Source organism: Lissotriton vulgaris, chromosome 6, assembly GCF_964263255.1.
Source record: "Lissotriton vulgaris chromosome 6, aLisVul1.2, whole genome shotgun sequence".
Taxonomy (NCBI): Eukaryota; Metazoa; Chordata; class Amphibia; order Caudata; family Salamandridae; genus Lissotriton; species Lissotriton vulgaris.
In genome coordinates, this window is record NC_141694.1 from 1,096,961,300 (window position 1) to 1,096,988,155 (window position 26,856).

Sequence of the window (26,856 nt, forward strand, 5' to 3'; positions counted from 1 at the left end):
TTGAGCTCAATAGTTCCTCTCTTGGTGTGTGCCATGCCCGTGTGGTAGAGTGTTTCAGTAATTTGTGAGGGTAGCCTCTCTGTTGCAGTTGGTCACTTAGTATTTGAGAGTGGATCAAAAAATCTTCCTTCCTTGAACAATTCCGTCGGATTCTCAACATTTGTCCGTACGGCAAATTGGATTTTAAACTTTTGGGATGGTAACTTGCGTAGTGCAAGATCGTGTTCTTGTCTGTATCTTTACGATGTAAGGTGGTTGTCAATTTATTTTCATAGGGAAAAACCACCACATCAAGAAAAGTAAGGGATGTTCTACTGGATGTTATTGTGAATTTTATGTCTGGATGTCTGGTGTTGAGCCACTGATGGAATTGGGCAAGCATTTCTTCAGACCCTTTCCATTGACACCAGATATCATCAATGAAGCGATACCATTTGGTAATGTTTTGCTGGAATGGATTATTGTGGTAGATGAAACGCTCCTCGTACAGGGCCATGAAGAGCACCGCCATTTCTGGGGCATAAGGACACCCCATGGCGGTGCCCTTCACCTGCACGTAGAACGTGTCCATAAACCGAAAATAGTTCCTTTTGAGTGCTATTCTCGCCAAGTCAATGATAAAGTCTGTGGGGACTCTGTGTGGTCGGGGTCGTGTATCGAGGTAGTACTCCATTGCTTCGAGTCCCTCCTGTTGAGGGATTTGGGTGTAAAGAGAGGTGACATCAAAGGATACCATCAGTTCTTGATCTCCATCAAATGGGGTCCCTTCGATCTTATTAATGAAATCCCTTGTGTCTTTAAGGTATGATGTTACTTCGGGCAAAAAGGGTTTTGGAACACATCCACATACTTCGCTAGTGGTTCCAATAATGAATCACACCCGGAGACTATGGGCCTTCCGGGTGGTTCAGTCAAGCTTTTATGAATTTTCGGTAGAAAATAAATCACTGGAATGCGTGGACTCTTTTTATCTAGATATTGGAACTCCTTTATTCCTAATATCCCCATGTCACGACCCTCCGTGAGTTTTATCTGAATCTCAGCTTTTATTTGTGGAGTTGGATCCTCTTTAACTTCTCTGTACCACTCGGTATTTTTAATCTGGCTGTTGGCTTCAGCAATGTATTTATGTCTATCCCAGACCACCAGTGCACCCCCTTTGTCGGCGGGTTTTAACACTATGGAATCATCTTTACATAAGTTGTTTAGAGCCATTTGTTGATCTCTGCTAATGTTCCTCTTGAGGAACATTTTTTGTTTGCTTAATTGTGTGATGGAGGATAGAACGACCTGTTCAAAGGCTATTATTTCCTTCGGGATTGTGTACGTTGGGGGGACAAATGTGGATTTGTTGGATAGATTAGAGGGTTCATTGACTCTATTATCTTCTCTATTATGGAAGAATGCCTTTAATCTTAGTTTACGACAAAACTCCAAAGCTTCAATCTTTAAATTAGTGAGGTCAGTATGTACTGTTGGTACATATTTGAGTCCTAATTCCAATACAGATCTTTCATGTGCAGTTAATTCTCTATTGGAAATATTCACTATTGAGGTCAGGTCTACGTTTTGTACTGGGTTCTTCGTGTTCGCATTTCCCATGGTTGGGGCTGCGGTTTGAATCTTACTCTTCCTCTGCCTTCTCCCTTCTCTAAAAAAGGATTTCTTTTGGAAGATCCCTCCCTGGGGTCTGAATCGTTAGCAGATTCTGAGGATGAACTCTCTGAGAAAGTTGTAAACCTGTTTTTAGACCTCCCTTGATATTGGGATAGCACTCGTCGGGATTCTGTTTGGGTATAGTAATCCTCCTTGAGGTATGGGTAAACTGATTCTATTTTGAAAGCTTTGACGTCTTTGTCGAATTTATTAGACCTAAAGTTGATGGTGTTGTCTCTAAATGTGGCAATTTCTTTGTTGATTTTTTCAAGTAGAGCTTTCGCTTCATCTACAGTGTGATTGTCCTCTATAGCTTTAATCAACGCCTCTATCTCTTCCTGTTCTTTCTCACAAATTCTCTTTGCTGTTTCAACAGTGTGAACCATGAGGTCTCTGCTGCACTTTGTCGCTATGTAGCTGAAACCCTTTTTGTATAGAGGGTCCTCTGTGAACACTACCGGTACGTTTTTAACTTGAAGACCCCAAGGGATAGTGCCTGCCTTGAGGTGTTCAAATAAAAAATGCCTGTGCAATTCAGTGCGTGTATGTTTCTTGTGTAATCTTAATAGTTTATCACTTTCGTTATGTTGTTGTGCATTTGTACTGAGTTTTATTGCGGAGAACGGAGATGGTCCCGAAATCAAATTTTTTATGTGTGCCTCAGAAAAGGACAGGGTTTCCTCCTCTGACATGTTACAACAGGTTTTGTTCTATAACCCGTTGTGAAGGTTACTAGAAGAATATTCTGGCTTTTATGCCTAGGAACCCACGCAGGCTTGTGCCTGCTCTTTTTACATCTATAAATGGGGGGGTTTTGTCCTACGGCTCCTGGCTGGACAACTACGTTAATAAAGAAGAAGATGTGCCAGGGCTCGAAATTGAACCACCAACGCTTATTTATTCAGCTGGTGTGGACCTTCCTTTCAATGTTTTTTTGAAAATGAATAATCCACAAAACTACAAATCCCATAATGCTGAGCAGCATATTTAAATAGGAAACCGCGTTCCGCTGAGTGTTGAAACCCGCCCTGAATACCGACAAACGGAGTGAGAGTCACGCGGCCCACAGACCCCCGAGTACGGCCTCTGAGACATAAAGACCAGGGTAAGATTGTCCTCGGTAACTGAACCGAAGCGTTAACAAAAGAGAAATCTGACCGTAAAGTAACGGTAGCTACCGTTGTGCTTTTTCTCATAGAATCTTGAATCACCCTTGAATCACCGTCCTTAGAATCAGAAACAAATGTAGCAGTGCCGGGGTCTTCCGCCGCACCGCGTACAAGTAAGCAGGACAGAACACAAATGCACATAAAATTTGAGTATGAGTTCCGTACACGGACTGATATTGAATTTTTGATCTCACAGAATAACAATCACCGCGGAACACGCAGTAGACTTTTAGACAAAGTCACTCCGAGGCAGAGAAGAATTAGACGAAAAGATACACAAGTAAGTGTCAGAGCACTAAAATACACGGAACCAAAAGGTAATAAGCAGTGACAGAAGCCCAAATACTTACAATATTCGCCAACCTTCACCCCCATTTAGGCAGTGGTGAAAACTCAAGTTTACCTGATGCCCCGTTCTGAAAACAGCATTCAACAATAACGTGAAACCAGGTAAAAAAACTTTTTAGAGGTTTAGCCTGCATATTAACCAGATTACAAAGCCCAGGGAAAAGGAGATACTAAATGTCCCTCAATTTTACACCATAGGTACACAGCCCAGCCCTGATGAAGAACCCCATTGACTAAGAGAAGGGTTTGGAAACGCGTCGGCTATCTGGCTGTTCGAAAGAGACGCATACTAGCATAGGGCAATGTATTTAAAAACAAATGTACCCAAATGAGTTTAGGTGTACATGATTCACAGATTGTTTTTGATATATGAAAAAGTTAAAGTGCAACTATTTATGAATTCTTTTTATTTGTTTCTTGTTTGAATATATTGAAAGCATTGTAATGTACGAAAAAAAGTGTTTAAACTGTATCCACAGCTCAAGGAAGGTTTCTTCCTCTGAAGATTGCATGAAAATGTAAATATGTTTTGAAACGTTGAAATATGATAAATGCATACCTTCTGGAATTATTGAAAGGAAGGTCCACACCAGCTGAATAAATAAGCTTTGGTGGTTCAATTTCGAGCCCTGGCACCTCTTCTTCTTTATTAACGTAGTTGTCCAGCCAGGAGCCGTAGGACAAAACCCCCCCATTTATAGATCTAGGAAAATAGCAGCAGTGCGCTAGTGCCTCAAATCTGAAAATAATTACCCCCCGGAACACGAGAAGAGTGAAAGCCTCTGAGCCCTGCCCTGTGGTAAATGCGGCTCCTGCACTGGCAGTCACGGACATCAGCTGAGCTCGGCTGAGGCGAGGACCACTCCCATTAATCAGGACGGTACTCCAGGGAGAGCAGATAAACCTTCCGGAGACAGAACCTTGGCTCAGGAGGGGCCCTCGCTGCCTTGTCAACACAGGCCGCCTAAATGTAGCAGCGAAGAACCGCTTCTCACTTTTGTCAGTGTTTCGTACACCCCTACCATCAGCAGTCCTTCCTCTTGGTGCTGCATTTGCCCAGATTTTGCAAAAGAAACGTGCATGTGTTTTGGCCATTTCACCTTCGATTGTGTTGCGGTGTCTCTTGGGCCCCGTAGGGCATATTTGTTAACTTTCTTGAAGAGATTTTTGGACTGCAGTTTGAGGGTGTAACGACGTACATATAATTTGCTGCATCGTAATTTTGCTCCCTGCTGGCTTACACAACATTGCATGCCCACCCAGTGGTTAGTAGAGTTCGCAATCATACTCCCTGTTTTCAAGCCTACTAGCGACTGGTTAAATCATAGTACTAATAACTTTGATGCTTCCTGTTTTCAAGGCTGTCATTAGTCTCGCCTTGTAAAATGAGGCAACTCCGTCGGGCAAGTGGAAAAGTACTTTATTTCTAGGCCGTCAGTCCCCAGGTCTAGGCAGCAACTGCCGTCCTAGGATTCGTTTCCCACTCAACAGCCCCCCACATGCCTGGACTCCACCAGAGCCAACACCTTGTGACTTGAAAGTTGTAGAATACAGATCACATGCACACACAGACGGAATGATGCCCCCACCAGCAGTGTTATGACTTACTCCAGCATGTGACTCGCACACAACACAGGCAGCGGCGCGCAAAGAGCAATAACTGGCACTAGCTCAGCGAAATCAAAAATACAATACTCACAATTAAGTTTTGCGGTCGGCCTAAATCGTCCCGACTCCACCGAGGAGAGCGCGTGGTGGCGTGCTACGTCACTGCTGCACTTTTAAGCAGCACCGCGCGGGGGCAGGCCAGGGCTGTCATTGGTAGTTCTTTCGCTCGCTACAAGATTGACGGCCCTGGCACCCAAACAAACAATAGGCAGTGCGTGCATGATGCCCCCTAAAGCCTTTCACGGCGCACCGCACCCGCGTGCATGATACATGCGCTATGCTGCCCCCTAAGCCTTTCATTGCGCACCGCACCCCGCCACCTAGAGCCTTCCACAAGCTAATAAAACAACCGCAAAGGTGCACCACAAAGGACAAAAAATAAGTGCAAATGGTATTTAGCACAAGAAAGAATTATTTCTCAAAAAGATGTTGGTAATCTTCTGGTAATCTTTATTTTCAATTTTCAGTAAAACATACAGCCGACGCGTTTCATCCCAAGCTGGGACTTCTTCAGGGCTTTTATAGTCTTGGTACGTCGCTTTTTGAGCGAATGTAAAGGAAAGAGTCCAAAGGGCGCCTTCCCAGACTCAGTAGTCCTAATATGCAAGCCGGAATATGTATATCCTTCCAGTATGGAACAGTCAGGGTTGAACTGTAAAATTATTTTTGAGTGGTCAGGACAAAGCTTTGCAGGATTCCTATACAATAAGAGGGGTCGGTCTCGCAACTTTAATGTGTATATGACTCATTTCATATTCTGAGTTATTTGTAGGAATTGCAGAGGACAAGTGGTCCTATCTGTCCCAGGGAGGAGGGTGTGGGCACTGTATTCCAGTAGGCCGTTCGTGTTAAAACAGCCGGCGCCCATCCACAAGGCCCTCGTCCCGCCGAAACACCCGCAAAGTCGAATAACTCAGAATATGAAATGAGTCATATACACATTAAAGTTGCGAGACCGACCCCTCTTATTGTATAGGAATCCTGCAAAGCTTTGTCCTGACCACTCAAAAATAATTTTACAGTTCAACCCTGACTGTTCCATACTGGAAGGATATACATATTCCGGCTTGCATATTAGGACTACTGAGTCTGGGAAGGCGCCCTTTGGACTCTTTCCTTTACATTCGCTCAAAAAGCGACGTACCAAGACTATAAAAGCCCTGAAGAAGTCCCAGCTTGGGACGAAACGCGTCGGCTGTATGTTTTACTGAAAATTGAAAATAAAGATTACCAGAAGATTACCAACATCTTTTTGAGAAATAATTCTTTCTTGTGCTAAATACCATTTGCACTTATTTTTTGTCCTTTGTGGTGCACCTTTGCGGTTGTTTTATTTGTACTTGGATTCCCTAGGGAATAGGCACAGTAACGATGGGTGCCAGCCAGTGTGCACACAATTCCCTTTAGTAACTCAAGGGCCACGTAACATTACGGGGAGAAAGGTAGTCAGGTGCTGACATTAGGAAGGGTCCATCGATTTATCTCTGTTTCTTCCTTCCACAAGCTACTGCACCTACCAGAGAGGCACTCGCCAGGGCAGTCAAGTAGGCCTTGAAACTGACTCGACCTGCACAAAATTCACTCGCATTTGCGAGCAGGCGAGTACATTTCTTGAGCCCTGATGAGCTGCATCCAACGGAGTGATTCTGGTTCCCTGTGGATGCCCACAGCCATCGGAACCATCGTCAAGCTGCCAGCGGCCCTACAGGGCCTGCAAAGCCGGGGACTCTATTGATCCTGCAGCCTGAGACGAGGGCGTGGTGCACGGAGGCGCGCACATCAACGCCAGGACCTGAGCCGCACCTTCACCGGCTCCGATCGTCATCCCTCTAGTGACTACGATACATCCTTACCCCTGTGCCAAGATGGCGGGCAGGGGGCCCAGGAACCAGACCGTCCAGAGTAAGCTAGACAAGTATGCTTACGACAAGGGACCTAGCACTACGCCACCTCGGACTAAGTCACAGGAGGCCGATGGAGGGAAGAACTAGAGGACGTCATGAGAGCACTGACGAACGTCCAGGCAACTGTTATCACGATTTCAACGGACTTTCATTACTGCGTGCAGACCTCCACAAAATGGCGGACAGGGTGAAGGAGGTAGAGATAGTGGCAAAATCTCTGGTCCAGGACACTTCGGACCTACAAATGTCAGTGGCCCGTCTCGAAAAGGATAATAAGATGCTGATGGAGAAGCTGGATGACCAGGAGGGGCGCGCAAGACGCAACAACGTACGGATTATAGGTATTCCAGAGTCGGAGGGGTCCCAAGCTATGGATCTCTACGTTGAAGAGCTGATCAAAACCAGGCTACAGCCGAAGGGCCTCTCCCATTTCTTCTCCGTGGAGCGCGCCCACCGGGTCCCAGGGGGAAGGCCTAAGCCAGGGCCCCCTCGAGACCTGTCCTGGCTCGCCTCTTTAACTTCAGGGACCGAGATGCCATTTTCCAGGCAGCAAGAATCTCTCCCCCTATCCGGGTTCAGAACTCGACCATCGCCTTCTTCCCGGACTATACAGCGGCTGTCTCCAGGAGGCGACGGAGCTTCTTCGAAGTTAAGAAACAACTCCGGGCACAGGAGGTGCCCTATTCAATGCTTTTCCCCGTGAAGCTGAGAGTGACGGATAATGGACAGACCTGGTTTTTTGATACGCCGGAGTCAGCGCAGGACTGGTTAGAGGGATGGCGTCCCGCGAACAGAAAAGATCGACGACCTAAACCGCATCGCCGCCGAGAAGGAGAAGACTCTCCAGATAATCCAGGCCCTGATAGCCAAGATGCCCGACAAGACTTTACCCCGGAGGAGGAGTGAACATGATAACTCTTTTGCATTGAGTGTAGCAGCATCCATTTTGTTACCTCGGTTGATTTGATGTTGTGGACTGGGGGAGCCTTAAGGACTCCGAACTGGCTGTCGACTCATACGACTCTTTCCCCTGATCGCAAGTATTACAACTATGGGTGGGAAAGAGCGCTCTGCTGTGTTGGGGTGGCGGGCAGTTTTGAGTTCGCTGAGCAGGGAGGCAGGGAGGGGGGACGTTTTTTTGGGTGGGAAGGGTACGGTTGCAACTGATTCTGTTGTTCCGATTGTATTTCTGAAGGTTGTACTTTGGTTTGCTGGTATCTTTCATTACAGGACAGCTTTATATTACACTATGTTAGCTTTGCGGGATATTTGCACTACAGAATGTCTGACTCGCTTCCCCACCGATAATTGCTGAGACTAAAGCACAAGAGTTACAGGCTCTTCTCCCGGCCCTTACTCTGCTTACCTGGATTGTGCGTGGTTTGGGGGATAAGGTAAAGAGGAGTCTTGTGCTGCAGTATCTGAAACGATGTTGCCCAGCGGTGGTATTCCTACAAGAAACACAGCATGTGGGGTCTGCAACCCGAGCGATGGACAGATGGGGCTACAAGATGGTGGCCCATGCTGAGTTCTCCTCAGGTTCAAGAGGTACTGGGATACTTATTAAAAAAAAAAATCCCCTGTTGGTGCACCAGACACGGGTTGATGACCAGGGCCGATTTGCAGCTTTAACCTGCCAATGGGAAGGAAGGATGTTTAATCTGGTGTCTGTGTATGTACCCCCTGCACTCCACGCACAAGCTCATACAGCTCTCACGGCATTTCTCCTTGCGCTACCGGCTGCGACACTCCTGATAGGAGGTGACTTTAATGACATCATTGATGGAACCCTAGATAGATCCCCTGCTAGGATGGAACCGCGGGATGGGCGACGTCTTCTTGGTTTAGTAGAGGCCCTGGGTCTTACAGATGGCTGGAGGTTCAGGCACCCACTAGAGACGAACTTCGCCTTCTACTCCCCAGTACACGCCTGTCATATGAGCATTGACTATTTCCTGTTGTCTGCAGACGCGCTAAAAGGACTGGAGGAGGTCACAGTACGACCGAGAGGTATCTCAGACCACTCCCAAATCCTTTTAACACACTCCCTTCGCCAGGTGGGCAGAAGACGAATGTTTCCGCTGCACGCCGGGTTCCTTCAAGTAGCCCCTGTCATGGCGGACCTCACACGCACTACTAAGCAGTACTTCCTGGAAAATCAAGGTTCGGTGGATTCCCTCAGTACGCTCTGGGAAGCTTACAAGATGGTCCTGCGCTGGCAGGCGATGGCCTCGATCACAGGGCATGAGAGAGAACAGAGGGTGACTTTGGATAGCCTCGAGACGGAATTATCTACCGCTGTTGCGTACCAGGAGACCCACCCATCTCCGGGAGCTACACGTACGTTTCGGCTTCAGCAGGCTGAGGTACTAGCCCTACAGAGAGAGATGGTTCATGCTACGATCCAATCCACTCGACATAGGGTATACGAGCTGGGAGATAAGGCCGGGAAGATGCTGGCCTGGCTGGACAGGAAGGACAGGGCGTCCAGAGTCATTGGTCAGTTGATGTCCCCCGCTGGCTCCATGGTCTCCGATCCTGCTGGTATAGTTAATATACTAGCGGATCATTACGAAAGAATCTATGCCCTCCAGGCGTCCTACACAGTCTCAGAGGCCTACGAATATATTAAGGATCTCACGATACCAAGGCTCTCCTCGGATCAGCTCTTCTCTTGGAGGAGGATATTACGATTGAAGAGGTGCAGGCTGCTACCTATGCACTGGCATCTGGCAAGGCGCTAGGTCCGAATGGGCTTCCAGTTGAACTCCATAAGAGGAAGATGCAAACGACGGCCCCCTTCTTTCTCTGCATGTTATCGGATAGCCTTGAGCGCGGGGAGCTACTGAGGGATCAGCGGCTAGCAACGATAGTTGCAATCCATAAGCCGGGTAAACCGGTTGCGGACTGCGCTTCCTATCGTCCGATATCTCTCAATAATGCTGAGCCCAAAATACTAGCTAAATTACTCGCCTTAAGGCTGACTCTCCACCTTGCATCCCTGATTAGCCCGGACCAATCTGGTTTTATGCCTCATCGGAGCACGGCTCTTAATCTTCGTCGGCTTCATGCAGTGATGTCACGCTCGGCACTTATAGAAGAACCGGCAGTCATCCTCTCCCTGGACGCAACCATGGCGTTCGACACAGTCGAATGGCCATACCTGTTTGCGGTGCTTCAACACATGGGGTTTGGCCCTAAGTTCTGTGCCTGGATACGCTTATTATATACCAAACCATTGGCACATGTTGCTGCCAATGGTCACATCTCACAGTCTCCACCTGCTCGGCCCTACTGCGCTCTTTACGCAAAATCATGCCACTACTCCCCGCACAGGCTCGAGCACTAATAGTCAGGTGCACTATCCTTAGTCGCCTCGACTATTGCAATCCACTTCTGCTTAAGTCCCCAGCTGTGCTACTGGACAGACTCCAAAGAGTCCAGTCGGCCGCAGCCAAACTAGCCCTCGGATGGACCAGGAGATCCTCGGCCACAGCAGCCTTAGCCCAGCTACACTGGCTCCCTTTGAAGCAGCAAATAGCCTTTAGAGCACTCTGCCTTGTCTTCAAAGCACTACACGGAACTGGCCCCAGATCCCTAAAAAAAATGTTTTCCTGGTACACCCCCACCAGAACTCTCCGATCCGCTTCAGCCTGCCTTGTAAGTGTACCCAGATTCAACAAGGTAAGGACTGGGGGAAGATCCTTCAGAGTGGCCGCCGCTAAACTCTGGAATAGTTTGCCGGTCGACATCCGCCAAATTCCACAACTCCTTCCATTCAGAAAGCGGATTAAAACTTGGCTCTTCCCCTAAATCCCTCACAACCCCTACCCAGTCTCCCGTCTCTTTCCATCTTAGGAGTAATCTCTCAGCGCCAGGATACCTGCCAGGTGACAGATGCGCTATATAAATGTTTTAAATAAAATAATTTTAAATAAATAAATGAGACTTCCCTCTGGGCCTGTGGCACGAGACAGGGATGCCCCCTGTCCCCGCTGCTTTTTGCATTGCTTTTGGAGCCTCTCGCGATATGGGTCATGTGGAAGCCTTCCATCAAAGAACTCCTTTGGACTGCCGGGTGGGAGGATCGTATAAGCCTATACACGGATTATATACTTTTATACCTCACCTCCCCCAAGAAATCCATTCTCAAGCTATTGAACGTCTGTGAGAAACTTGGTAGGGTGTCCGGTTATAAGATCAACTGGACCAAGTCCGTCCTTCATATTCTGTCTGGCACACCTCCCATGCTTCCTCGGAGCTGTCTCCTATGTGTCGCGACGGCACCATTCAAATATCTAGGTGTCTTTATTACCTCAGATCCCGACGAATTTTATGATCTGAACCTTCGACCATTACTGGAAAGGTTTAAGCACGACGTTAAAGTGTGGCAGTCTCTTCCCCTTACACTCCTGGGAAAGGCGGCACTGTACAAAATGATGGTACTACAGCGCTTTTTGTACGTGCTTGAAAATTCCCCGTTTCTGGCCCCACCGGCTTATTTCAAGGCGATCGCTGCGGCGTTGTCTCACCTGCTTTGGGGGGCGCGGCCGCCCCGAATCGCCCAGGATAAACTGACCAGAAGTTGGTATGATGGGGGGATAGCGCTCCCAAACATTGAACTCTACTACTGGGCGGCTCACCTTAAACAGATTAATTTCTGGTTACATGCCCCGCAGACTGAGCCGGCGTACTTTGTTGATAGGCACTCTCTTGAAGGGAGTGGTCTACTCCGTAATCTTTTCTTTACTCCCGCCGCCCTCCGTTGGACCTATTGGGTCCGACCCACCACACAGTACAGTTGTGGTACAAGGCCAATAGATGTCTTAAGTGCAGGGACGTTATCACACAAATGACACCATTGTGGGACTCCTGGCAACTGGGCTTCCTTCGAAACAGCAAGGGGTTTCAGGCTTGGGACTCCATCGGTATATCGGTGATAGGAGACTTGTGGAGGAAGGGTGACGTAGTCGACTTTGGCCACCTGCAAACGCAATATGACATGTCTCAGACGGAGAGGTTCAGGTATCTGCAGATCACACACGCGTTGCACTCAGTTATAACGCGGGGCACTGTCTTACAGGAGTCGTCCCCGCTTGAGGACAGACTTCTGACGGACCACATGCCGGATAAGGCAACTTCCTTTACTTACAGGAAACTCAATAATAACCTCCCGGATGTAATGTCAAAGTTGAAAATGAACTGGACTGAAGAGGTAGGTCCCTTTGATGACTCAGAATGGCAGGAGTCCCTTTCCTCCCCCCGTGAAAACCGACATCCCCTCCAGGTGGAAACTGGTCCAATTAAAGATACTACACTGCACTTACTACACTAGGGCGACTTTGTACAAAATAGGTAAAGCCACGCACAAGTACTGTCTTCGTGGCTGTGGGGAGGAGGGAGCATTCTTCCACACCATTTGGGACTGTAGGCACATGACAGCATACTGGACAGCAGTAATGCAGACTATTTCACAGATGATAGGTATCTCTCTGCTGCCGGAGCCACAATGTTGCTTACTCAACGTGTGGGAGCCTAACAGTTTGAACCATCGCCAGTTGGACTGGGTAACATTGGGCATGAAGATAGCAAAATGCAACATTGCTCTGTTGTGGGGATCAACAGTCTACCCGACCCTCAACAAATGGTGTAAAGATATGGATGAGGCGATGGTAGCGGAGAGGGCTGTCTTCATCCATCGTGGCTGCCCGAGTAAATGGGAGGGAATATGGGGGGCCTGGAACAGGTTCAGAGGTTGTATTTGTGATCCACCACGTGCCACTGGAGAGGACGAGGACTTAGACTGATTGCTTGTACAACCCTCGCTAAAATGGAGTCAAGATGTGATATAGTGTATTACCAATTATGTTTTCTTCCTGCAAAGCCCTGGATTAATTATGACCAGTATGTAACCGTTGATTTATATGTGTATGATGTAACATGATGGAAATAATTTTAGGAAGCTGTCCTAACTGTTTTGTTAAGATGAAAATAAAAATATTTAAAAATAAATATATAGGTCTTTATCCTATCATCTCTGAACGCTCCTCTCCTAAAAAGGAAGATGCCAGCCTACTTCTGAGAATCTTTCACATAATTAAGCTGAAAAAGATATCAAAAACAAAGCAAAAAGAAACTGGTTGTCCAGGGCACCATATTTGAGGAGGGTGGACAGTAGCAATGTAAGAAGAAAGACCAGGAATGAAGGTTACTTGTAAGTAACTAGACCATTACCTCCTCGTCTGCCTTTCTCATCCCAGTCCAGAGCAAATGAGGTAATAATGAAGCTTAAGGAACCTGGGTGACCCCAAATGTCCCCACAAACATAAACCTCCCAGAAAAAAAATCTGTTCTGTTCACATACATTTAAAGAGTTCTTTGAAGAGCCATGGCGTAAAAAAGAACTTTTGGCCGTAAGCTTGGAGGAGGTAAATAGATTGTTAACACCAAATCCTGGTATAAATGAAAGATAATTTTATGCAGAATGAAGTACTTGGATGTGAAATGACTTTATTTGTCAAAAACTGGGGAAACAGCTCTGAACATAACGGTGCTCCTATTTCACCAATTATTGTGCTTGAACAAACCACCACCAAAAAAAGAACCTTATTGGAAAGAAACTGAAGGCCCACTGAACCTTAGAGGTCCAAATAGTGCTAATCGTAACTGTATGAAAGTAGGATCTGATTTGCATGGCTACCCCCCACTTTTTGCTTGATGTCACACAGTTTTTGACTAGACTGACTGGGACCCTGCTAATCAGGACCCCAGTCTATATACTTCCTTCCTAAACTGTTATGTTATGTACTTAGGTACACTCCAGATTTGATACTGGGGTACACTTATCAGTCCCTAGTACATGGTACCCATGTACCCAGGGCATCGGTTCCCCAGAGGCCTCCCATGGGCTGAAGCATGTATTATGCCACCCATGAGAGGCCATGCAAAATGGAACTACAGGCCTGCCATTGCAGCCTGTGTAAGCTGGTGCTAGCACCACTAGCGAAAGATATAGGTTTACTATACCTAAGGGTCACTGCACTTAAAACCTATAAGTCACCCCTTTAGCAGGCCTTTTTACAATCCTGAAGGCAGGGTGCTTGGTTCCAAGTGAGAGGGTGCCCCTGCATGAGGAGGACACCCCTGCAACCTGTGGCGTACATTCACCCGGCTGGCCTCATGGGAGGTGCGGAGTAGGGAGTACCCCGTAGTCACACAGTGTGGCTGTTACGCTGTACTCCGCAAGAACCCTACGAGATGCTTCTCTCATCCTCCCCGATGTTCCATGAGGCCAGCCGGTCTTCTCTAATGGGTCATAGGACCCCTAGAATGGATATTGACTATAGGTCACGTCCACAGAGTGGCACTACAAGCAATGTATGGTAAGATTGGAGCCCCTATAAATCGGCCCTGATGAAAGCCATGTACCCACTGGGACGTCTGGCTGAAACATGTTGACCCACCTCACAACACTTGTATAGCGGTGATGGGAAGATTGTCTCCTTATTCACGGCGCCACTGTTTTTAGATACCACACAGTTCCCTTACAGAATAAAGTTGCATGGGGGTTCTGTGATGGCCTTTTAAAACTCACTCTTTTTTCCTTTTGGGCCCCCACTCACCTTAGAAAGTGCATCTCTGTCATCAGGTGCATGCCCGCCCTCCACCAAACGGGGTTTCTGGAGGGCGAGGACTGGCAGATGATGAAGCATGACACCTGGTGGTGTGTGATGCCAGTCTATCACTTTTTGTGAGATGCCCTTATAACAATTTGGCACTTCACATTCACTTGGGTACACTCTAGAAGTGGTCTCTTTTTGTGATATATGTCCTGATTGGAGGCTGACCATTTTCTAGCGCCCGACTGCCTCTGGTTACCCCCTCAGGTCACTACCTGAGTTTCCTTGTGTCCTCCTGACAAATTGCCTCTCATGCTCCAAAACCCTAGGCAAAGCTGCTTGTGCTCTGGAAGACAATAAACTCTGAAAGGAGAGTACCCGGCTGGAAGGATCCAATGTGTCCTGGTGGAATGATGAAGGAGAAGGCGGTACCAGTATGGAACAGCCAATACAAGATGCACCTGATTCTCCTTAATTTTATGTTAGAATCCATGGAATTTAAGGGAACACGTCCAGCAGACCTTGAGGACAAAACAGAGATCTACCCCAGGTCTTTGGGAGGACATTCTCTGGAGTTGCAAAAAGGTCTAACCATGGCCTCCAAAATTCCTGAAAAATCTGCTAAAAAAGATGGGTTAAGACAGAGAGAGCTCCAGGATGGGAATACCTGGCTCAAATGGTCTGCTGGCTCATTCTCTCTCCCCGGAAGATAAAATGAAGCAATAGACAGGAGATTCTCTTCTACCCACAGATACATTTATTGTGCTAAGACTGAAAGTATCAAAGACATGATCATTCTCAGATGGTTGATATAGGACTTGACGATCGGCCAATAAGAACACCCAATGCGGAGAAGCACCCAGCCCAATAGAGACCTTCTGGGCTTGTTTAAAGAAAATATTGACTAATGGGCCCCTTCGCCTACAAATGTATTTAAAGCTGCGATCATTGGCACTTTACCCTCTACATGGAAAGAATAATATAACCCCCGTTTTTAAAAACAGAGATAGGAATAACCCAGCCTGCTATCATCCAATATCTTCACTGGACTCCACGGTGAAGATTCTGGGTAGGGTTCTTTTAGCAAGACTTGAGGAGTGGGCTAATTCTAATAATATTTTTTCTGAGGTGAAATACAGTTTTAGACAAGGCTCTGCCACTGTCGAACAATGTTTAAATCTTTCCCTATTAATTGGCAAGTACACAGTTAAAGAAGGGTGCACTACACTTAGCATTTATAGACCTGTCATGTGCATTCAACACAGTAATCCATTACAAACTATGGGTGATTCTTGAAAACCTTGGGGTGGAAGAAGGCTTTAATTACTCTACTACGCCATCTTCATTAGGATACCCAGCCAAGATTTCCTTTTGGCCCGTGGGGGAAATGCACACCACCTATCTATTGTAACCTGGGAATCCGCCAGGGCTGTATTCTAGATCCGTTTTTAATACTTAGTTATATAAATAGCTGTAGTAAAGAGTTCCATGCAGGAAGGATGAAAATAAGGAACCTGTATTGAAGATAGTTACATGTAGATAGTTCCAGTATAGCAAGTAGTTAATTTCTGTAGAACAGCCCCACCAGGAGCAGCCTGCATGCTGCTCAGCCCATTCTTAACTGTCACTTCCAACCTCTCAGGCTCCCAATATTCCAATTGCATCATCACTCCAAAAATCCATGCAGCACACACACAGACACACTGGCTGAGCAGGGGATGTAAAAGGCATAACAAGAACATGAGTAGGATACTACATATCCTCCTATCTTATAAAACCAAATCAATAGTCCTATACCTAAAAGAGATGTAACAATAAGAACCCAGAAAGGAAAGAGCGGAAAGGAATGTAAATGCAACAAAGAAAGTAAAGTCTAGAAAAGGACAGAAAGGTAAGAGCGAAGAGATAGGTGCGGGAAAACAAAGAGGAAGCAAAGGGTGAGCGGCACAAATAGAAATAACCCATCCTCTCCAAGAAGGAAAATAGCAATAGGTCCTAAGAAACAACAAATACGTAAAATGACATAGTCGCACCAAAGGCTACCCCAAACACACACACTGGCCAGGCAGGCAAGCAAGGAAGAAAGGACAAGGCACAATACATATTGAGCACAAGACTAACACACAGACACTCGAAGAAGAGAGGGAATTCCCATCCTCGTCGCCAAATAAATGTAGTCAGGAGTTCCACACAGGAAGGATGAAATTCAGGAAGCTTTATTGAAGATAGTTACATTTAGATAGTTCCTGTACAGCAGGTAGATATGTTCTGTAGAGCATCCCCACCAGGAGCAGCCTGCATGCTGCTCAGCCCATTCTCAACTGTCACCTCCAACCTCTCAGGCTCCCAACATTCCAATCGCATCATCACTCCAACATTCCATGCAGCACACACACAGACACACTGGCTGAGCAGGGGATGTAAAAGGCATAACAAGAACATGAGTAGGATTCTACAATAGCCTTGAGGATTATCAACTATAGGTTAATCTAGACTTCCCTAGGGTAGGTGATCGGTTTATCCCAACCCTCTAATATATGGATGATGCCGTTCTTATAGCTAAGACTGCAAACTGCCTGCAGAGAGCGATTGATGCTTTCTCTGAGTTTATGATGGCTTTTGACTTGAAGATGAACTGTTCAAAGTCCTTTATAATGGTCTTTGGGCCAAACGGAAAAAAAACTAGACCCACTTTATTGATGGGGCCCCTGACCCTAAAGTAGAGAGTTTTAATTACCTAGGGCTGCCTTTTGGCCCATATTGAAATTCGGGAACATTGTTGACTCGGAGAGCACAGCAATTGTCTAGATCAGTTGAAGCCGTATTTCGATTTGCATCAAAATGGAGTCAAAGGCCAGTGAAGGGGATGATAATCTTGTATGAAACTAAATATTGCTTGATTACTATTTATGGTGCGGGAGTTTGGGGTTACCATAATTGCACTAGCCTTCAAAATTTATAAATAGCTTTCGGCGTAGACTACTAATGGTCCCTTACATTCGTCTACTTCTTTCTGCCATTTGGAAGGGGGTTTAAATTACCTTGAAGATTTCATTGGGCTCACCCTACTTTTGTTATAGCTGAAAATGTGGCAATCCCCTTATTTAAGTCTTTCCAAATGTATTCTTTGGGATTGCTTAGCCTTGGACAAGATGGCTAATAACCCTTGGCCAGCTTACATCAAAAGTACTTATATTAGACTGGGGGTACCTGAATATTTCACCAACCCCCAATTTAATATGCACCTCAGCTAGGACCCAGATAAAGACCCTCTTCTATGATGATACATATTTTACCAACAGATATAGCACACTTCATCTCTCTTCTTTGTGTAATTACCACTTTGTATCACCCAACTATTAGTTCGATTTTTATCTTACTCATGTAGAAATCGTCCAATACACATTTTATCTGACCAGGTTAAGATTGATGTCCTTACATTTTCTCTTTGCTTTTCCGTGGCAAGGTACCTGGTTTGAGAATCTCCATGCTTGCCTCAGTAATTTAACTCACGTCAAAGCACATTGCACTTCATGATTTTTTGTTTGCTCTATAAATCTGCAAGAAATAGTTTTATAAGTCCATTCTTATGTCAACTACATTTTAGTTCACATAAAAAGGGCATTATATATTTACAACAATTTGGTTGACCCGGAGTTTGCAGCACTGTGATTAGTTATAGTTGTGGGTCGCTAATCATTAGAAAGAGATATTCTTAATTTGTTTTTACATAGTACCGGTTCCGATTTTTATTTCTGTATTGGACAATTTTATGATAATTTGTACTTCTAGTTTTATCAAGTATACAATCAAGGTATAGTGGGATTCCTATTAATTTTATGTAAATTATTTTTTATTAATTGGAATTGATTGAAATGATTGTGTGGATTTGCTATTTAGATGTTGGTCTATTATGGCTAAATTGCTGAATAAAGTATATGACTGATTAACTGTCTTGACAAACTGGTTGTAGGATTTAACCTGTGTTGCCTCAAAGAATGGGAAAAGTGCTGTATTGCTAAATGACGAATTTCAGTTCCTTCCAGTTGGATGTGTTCTCTAGCACCATGGGGTTCCATGATCCCTGGTCTGATTCCAAATCTTTGCCACCAGCATCCATTGTTAATATCACTGGGGAAGCAAGAGACAATGGGTAACCCTGCTTTAAGTTGGTTTAGGATCAGTCACCACACCAATAACAGATTTACTGGACTTCTTACTAAAATTAGAATAAGAACTGCAGTAAGATAAGAGATGTTGTACCAAAGGTTAAAGATGCAATTGGGCCGAAGCCAGAATTGTTAGTGTTGATGCAATTTCCCATTGAAACCTTAGCCAATCTTGTGTTGTCACCTCTGATAATGACAGAAGCATCCTGAGACGTGTCAACAATTTTTATTTTCTTAGGGTTAGAGGGAATTTGGCCTCAGTCTCTCCGAAATATAACTCAATAATTGTAGATCCTAAACTGACATCAGCTGGGATTTTTTAAATTGAGAACACAACCATGATATGTCAAGATATCGGAGACTTGTTCAATCTCTTCGCATCTCGTCTGCAAAGAAGAGGCAGAAATTATCCAATCCTCTTTGTATGGGAATACTTATATTCCCTGTGATATACATTACCCACCAGAGGTGCCAATAGCTTCGTAAATAATCTTGATCTGGTGTGAGGCCAAATGAAATTTGGCCTTACACCAAAGTTTTGAATTAGGATGCGAAATCATAGTGACCTCTGGGAACTAATGTGCCTGGGTTTATGAAGGTGGGTGTCTAGTAGATCCAAAGTTTTAAGGAAGTTGCTTTGAAACATCATCTGGAATGTTTGATGCAATAAATACAAGGTTATTCTATTCAGATCTAGCATGGGTACGAGGATGTTTTTTTTTTTACAGGAAATGGATTTGAATACCAACCCTTCCCTCTATTTTCTGTGGTACAGGCATAATTGCCGCTTTAGTCCATATCTCCTGAACGTCTTCCAGTAGTGCCTTCTGCTGTGGAATACAGTGTGGTAATAGGGTCTGACAAAATAAATGCTCTGGAGGAGAAGAGATTTGTATTTGATACACTCTAAACCCAACATCGAAAGCCTTGGTGTTTGATATTGAATTCTCCCAGAACCTGTTAAAAAATGTAGACAACCCCCAACTAATATTTCAGGTCACTTCGAAGCTTAGTCATGGCTTGGAAGGAGGAGGTTCATCTCTTGTAGGTGCTGCCTGCGATGACATTTGTCTCTGACAGAGTTCCAGTCAGGGCCGGTCCTAGCCATGGGCGGTATGGGCTGCTGCCCAGGGCCTCGCGCTCATGGGGGCCCCGTCGCCGGCCCCGCAGTTGCGGGAATAATAAATAATCATGGGGAAAAGCACTGCGCAGTAAGTACAGCACTCTCGTCGCGCTCGCGCAGGGGCCGGGCCGCAGGCAGTAACTAAGGCAGGGAAAGAGGGGGGAACTGAACACTGGCGGCGCACGCATGCAAACCTGACCGTGACGCCTGCACGCACCCCACCACCTACCTTGGTGGTGGTGGCGGTGGTGCCTTAGTGTGGTGGTGACGTGACGCCGGCTTTGCCATGATGCCGGTGACAGTGGGTCCCAGGGCCGTCAATCTGGTAGCGCGCGAAAGCGCTACCAATGACGGCCCTGGACATGATTTTATGGCCAGCCCCCGCTCAGTGTGACGCACTCAGCATGCGCACACGCGCCATACGTGAGGCAGCAGTCAGTCACTACCGCCTCGGATCGGGCCACGTGGGCAGGGCTGCTGCAGGCAGGAGTCGGTCGTCACGTTGTTGAGTTCTGTACTTTAAGGTAAGAGACCTGAGTCACCTGCTTGCTTCGATCGTATATATTATACGTGTGTATAAATGTAATCTTCACTGACACTGCTGATGTGTGTATACATCTCAATTCAAGTCTCCGATTATGCCTCATGGTATCTGTAAGCATTACACTGCCCCAAATGTCTCAATGTTCTAGTGTCCGTGTTAGTATAGTTTCCAATGTTTCTGTTTTTTCTGTTTCATTGTTCGTTTGTCCCTGTATCTTCCTTGCCCAGGGCCCCATGGACCTGTGACAATTTCATTGTCTCTGTGCCTGTGTTTCCCCAGTCTTTTTGTGATCTCCACGCCCCTAGTGTTAGTGTTTCTCTGCACAAATGTTACGTATGTACAGTTTAGAGATATCCTTTGCTTTATGCAGATGCTGTCACTCACCCAGTGTTGGTGGCCCGGTCAGGGTGTCATTGACTGTGTCCGATGTCAGCATCTCAGCTTCCCTTCCTTGAGATCATTTCAAGATCCAAAGCTGTAGCCTCTCTCTTCTCAAGCGAGCACTGAAAATACACTTCGTTCTTACACTCGTTTAAATAATGTGCTGCAAATCTATTTTTTCAGCACACTTCAGATCCTTTTCGAAGAGGTTTCTGTGCCTAATGAACTCTTTCGGGAAAGAAAAAGAAATCGTGAATCCTAAACTTTGCTTTTTCAGGAGCTTGTCTGTAAGTGCAGTGCACAAAACAGAGGATTTTCTTTAGATTCTCTTACTATTTTTCAGTACTTTAAAATCACAACTCTCCCGAAAAAGCTACTGTGAAATAAAGCAAAAAGACTTTATAAACTAACACAGGGATTTATTGGCATCTATGGTGACAATCAATGGACCAATAAAACAAAGTATGAAAAAACAATTTTTTTTATCTCTCTATTTCTAAGTAAAACCTCTAAGGTGCACAGTGTGCTGTGCTAAGTAGACATTGTGGGATTCAGCAGCCCAGCTGTTCTGCGAATATCCTTTGTAAATCAGACCATATAGGCTGGTTTTGTTTTGGCAAATGAAATATCACTGTCAGCTCCTAAGTGGCCTAATCGATGCTGCAACGTGTATTGCCTAAATCAGACTGTTGCCCAGGATGGTTGGATGTCTCATGTCCTAAACGCCAGAAGTATGTAGAGTAGGTCATGATGTATTGATTAGCATGATATACCAACTGGGTGTTTCGAATGGTGTATCCTTTGCAGATGAAGTAGAGTAAGAGTTGACTGTGGAACATGATGATTGCCAAGCAGGTGTCTCAACGCCACTAATGTCATAAATACACCTCTTTGCTTGTAACTTTAGGTGCCTGAGGAAAAAGATGACAGTGTGTACCATGTGATGCTTGAGTATGTTGGTGATTTGCCGTACATTCTCACCAATTAATTTGCGAAGTCACTTTCTGTGATATTACTTAGAGGGGCGTCACATCTTCCCTTTCGCCCAGGCCCTCAGAAGGCCTTGGACCGGCACTGGTTCCAGTGGCCATGGCTCTGTCCTCAAAAGGGTGGTTCGGTCTCTTTGGAGTGACATTAGGTTGCAATGCTCTGTTAATGCCAACTCCTCTCACAATCAATGAAGGACAGACTGGAGCCACTGGCTTTCTTCTGTCTGCAGTACACTTTACCAATTTGTCTAGCTGTGGAACTAACAACTTAGCCCTCCTAAAAAGGTAAGTGCATAAAGACTACACTTTGAGATGCATATGCCTTCCAGAACTGAACCCATACATGTCTATGCAATATATACACCTGATGCTTCTGCACAGAAAGATTTGGAAGGAATGTCAGACAAAAAAACATAGGGGCATATTATCAAGGAAAGGCGATACATTATCGCTGCTTTTATCGGCAGGAAACTGCCGATAAAGCGGCGATAATGGCCTTGATAATATGCTCTATGAATTCCAATCGAAGCCCATGTAACATGGGCTTCAATTGGAATTCATAGAGCATATTATCAAGGCCATTATTGCCTCTTTATCTGTATTTTCCTGCTGATAAAAGCGGCGATAATGTATCGCCTGTCCTTGATAATATGCCCCATACTTCTTCTTGCAGAATTGCCAAGGCGGTGAGTTCAACAGCGGGTTGAATTAGGCCTGCTAACCACTGAAGAGCGATTGTTTTCTGTAAATCATATAGGTACTTGCGCTAATGCCAACATTTGATGCTGTATATGTTAATTTCACCGCTGTGAACTTTCTTGTCCACCTCATCTGCGGTGGTAGCTTCCTATGCAATAATCACTCTTTTGATGACAATCCAGCCCTCTGAGAGTCCAGTTTAACTAGAGAGGGGCATCTTCTGCGAACTTGTGTGGAGAATATAGCTTAGTTAGAAATCTTGCAAATGATTGTCACCAAACCTCCTCCCACTAATGAGACAATACCATGCGGACTGCTGTATGTAGAGGAAGACCCTCTGGCTATTTTCTAGGGTATTGGATAAAAACATTCTCTTCCTCCTCAGCCTCTGATGTTTCAGGTAAGGGTATATTGCTTCTTAAATGTTCCAAAATGTTTGACAGTTCTGGTCCCTTAATGAAAGGCTCCTTACTTCCTCAGGTTCATTAGATGGCATACTGGACAATTTGAGAGCTTTCAGGCCTATTGGACCCTCCTGGCCATAAAGGTCACTTCTACCACTTGTTCAATTGTTTTTCGACAGAGTCACACGTTATCACTGTTTCTGGTGGGGGTCTTGGTCCTGCTATTCTGCCAATGCAGCAGGAAGTACTTGGTCCTCCATGAGAAAACATTTCGGCACCTCTTCTTTTGGCTGCTCCATATCCCTGGTGACGCGCTATCACTATTTTCCATCTTACTTACCAATTTACTATTAAAGAACAAATTCATATATAATGGGTTTTTTTGTTAAAATTTGAGACTAGCTAGTGAATCTCATGTTATAAGTAACCAGAGTTAAAGTGTGTTCACATTAAGTTAGCCCTAGTTAATGTAGACCTCAGTCAAATATTTCTTCATAACATTGGAATTTTGCTTTTGGCTGTTGTGTGTTATCACATTCTTACAGTTCAGGAGCTGAGTCACAGCTTAACAAAACTAATAGTAACAATCATGCTAGTCTCTAAGTGCAGATTTACTACTTCTGGCCCATCTCTGCTAATCAGCAGCGACCCGCCGGGAGAGTTGCGACATATCTGCACACCCGTGCACCACCACTGATGCACTGCATTTACAATGCTGCGCACCGTGGCGCACATATGGGCATATGCATGTCGCATCCCCCGTCCAAAAGGCGCGACGCAGCTCCAGCAAGGCCCGGGTTGCCTTCTGCCTAACATGCTTCGTCAAACCTTACGCCTGCTTCAAGCAGGTGCAGGGTTTTGACGCAGCATGGGCGGAAAAGTGCCTGAGTGAAATCATGTAGATTCCACTCAGCCACTTTTAGGAGGGGTTCCTGCGCCGGAACGCCCCCCCCCTGCGCATGAGTGCCTACATGTGGCGCAGGGCATCTCCCAGATGCGTCACGTTGTAAGTACCCTGCATCATGGCGCTGGCTTTGCGCTGCTGCTTCATCACAAAAGTGACGCAACGGCGGCGTAAAAGAGGCGCAAGGGGCTTGTTAATCTGCCCCTAAGTACATTGTTTATGTTGAGAGTTGCACCGAAAGTAAAAAAATTAGTTTTAGACACCTGTGTCTGGAATGGCCTGACCGAGATGTATCAGCCTGGACAAGATCTCTCCTGAAGGCCATGCTGCGAGCTTCCTTTGTGTGATTCTTGGGAAGGAGAGTGAAGACATCTTATCAACAGAGGGCTGACTTCGGAATGGTTTCCAACTCCTGGGAACCGAAGTGAGTTGTACTTCGCTTTAAAAAATGTATTTTTAATTATGCCTTGCTGATTTATTTAGGATTCCAATTGCTCCTGTCCAATCTTGAATTCAGATGTTCCCATATACTCTTTCAAGAGCATATACTCTTTGCCTCTCTCTTGCGACCCTATGCCTACTTTGGCTCTCTCATTGAGATTGACTCTTGAGCAGATCTATTCTCAAATGCCTGATTGAGCCTTCATTTGGTTCTGCTTTTAGAGGTTTTACTTGCTGGCACCTGCTGCTTAAACTTCCCCAACCTCATTTGAATCCTCAGCTTCGTGTTATGGAATTTTCCTTTACGGAAAACCGAATCTTATTCAGTTTGTGTATGACAATCTTTACATAACCTGTATTCATATTTTGCTATTCTGATGCATTTTGATAATTCTGAATTATATTCAGTAATTTGATTATTGACCTATGACTAATTTAAATCGTTGAAGTTTGTAAATTTGTTATTCTGCTAAAAAACTAGATGGTTTCTAAATGTGCTACTCTCTGTTCATCCTTGTGGGGGAAAATGTTCGTCATTGTGATTGATATATAGTTGAACTATTGATATTGAAACTCCGTTGGAGTCAAGGGTCCATCTATTCGAGTGTAGCTTTTATTCCCCGCTGCTTCATTTGACATCAGAGGATGATTCTCAGTGAGACTGAGGGAGTTAGAATTTGATCCAGAGACAATCAGAATCTTCCCCAGCCAAGTCAATTCAATTGAATTCACAATCTTTATTCGATTTTATAAATATAATTCTTACGGTCAAGTCATAAAAATCAGTAAAGCTAAATTTTCCCTTGAGAAATGTTAACTGGAAGAACCGGTATGTCAGTTAAAAATCATAACAAAATACAAGTAAATATAAAGAATTCTTACAGTTTATTAAAGTTACAAATGTTAAAAGAAAAGTGGTCCCAGTGGAACCCACTTAACACAAATAAAACATTAAAAGAGATTTTTTACTTTTTTGACTTTCAATTTTGCCAGCAAGATTGAGTCACAGAGACAGAAAAGACAGTAAGACATAAAATTAGTACAATACTTTTTGTATATTCGGACTCTATTGGTCACATCTAAGCTATGTGCACTTGTAATATGGTATATCAGCAAAAGATGTGGAGGTCCTTAATTATACTGAGTGAAGCGTCGACGCGTTTCGGTGGTTTTCCCAAGTTTTGTCCATCTTTATCAAGACACCTTAAATTTTCTGTCGAGGTATTGGGATCAGTATAATTACCCTAGGGAAATGAACATACAATTAGGTTTAATGAATTCATGCATACACAACACAGCATATTGCTTAGCCAATGGCAACTGATACGTGACTCTTCATTCGTACACCTAATTTTGTACTAATCGGTTGGTTTATTCAAATGACCTTGCAATTGAGTTTAATGCATCCATGCAATTGATACGTGGCTCTTCATACGTATAACTACTTTTATATTGGTAAGTTGGTTTGTCCAAGTGTGTTGTTTTATCCGCACTTGTGCACACCATTATTAGTCGTTCGCTGTACATTCATTATAAATCTTCTAGATCAACAATTCTAGTACAATCCATTATAAGTCTTTCAAATCAACAATTCTAATACATGTATATTGAAACATTTGTTATTAATGATACCTCCACATTATATGGTCATATACTTGGCAATTTCCTTCTTGCTATAAACCTCTTTCTATATTGAAGAGCGATTTTATTCCTAATCCCTCAAGAACGGAAAGTAGTCGGATTTAAGAATGATATTTGTCCACCGCCATGTACATTTGAGGAGGGGCTGTTTTTTTGAGCCCATAAAAATTACATACACTTTCTCATGATCAAATTCATTCTATTTTAACACCCCCATTAAGAAACGCACTAGAGAAAAGAAGATAAAAGGACTATTTAACAGCTGTAAGAAAAGTAAGCCTGGCCTAACTTGCGTAAATATCATTATTTTAATTGGTCGTAGATATTTATGTCTCAGATTATTGTATTTTGGGCAGAGCATAACAATATGTAATGTATCATTGATTGATGTGTTGTCACAGTTACACATGGATAAGTCTGATTTTGTAAAACATCCACGATTAAAAGGAATTAAGCGAGGGAATAAATTTAACCTAAAGTAAGCCAATATACGGCATTGATGTCGTTTCATATTCCAGGTCAAATAAGGTTCCATGTTACTGACAGTTTGCACAAATATTGCATGGAGTGTTTCATTAGGGAAGAATCCTCACGTTCTAATGCCAGCTTATCCTTAAAGGCAGTTTTGATCCATTTACCATCAGAGCATGTTGTGGCAAAAGGAATATAATACAGATCAAACCTCCCCAAAGCCCAGAGATTATGCTCCATATATGCCAATCATGGTATCCGGGAGGATTTGCCTAATTTTAACAAATCCTGAAGAATCAATCAGTCTGTTAAGACTACGTTTTTCCTTTACCCAAACTGAGTTCCAAAGCTTTAGAGGGCAGAGGGGCAGCTGATCTGTAATAAAATCTAAACCTAATTCTTCATGTACAATTTCGTAAGGTACTCTTTGTGGGACTCGCAGGAGGGCCCGTAAAAATGTGTCTTCGGCTACTTGAAGTGGAGCAACCCCGACATACCCCCAGATTCCACTGCCGTAGTTCACTAATGGGACACACTTAGCCCTTTAGATTTCTAAAATAGATTGTATATGAGTGCGCCCAATCCTACGTGAGAAATGGCCAATACTAAATATCCCTCTATTAAAGGATAAGACATTCTGACTAAAAATGAGTGCCAGTTAAGCCCAGAGTCCAATTGGACACCCAAATATCTTTATTTTTCTACCTGACTAAAATGTTGGCCATC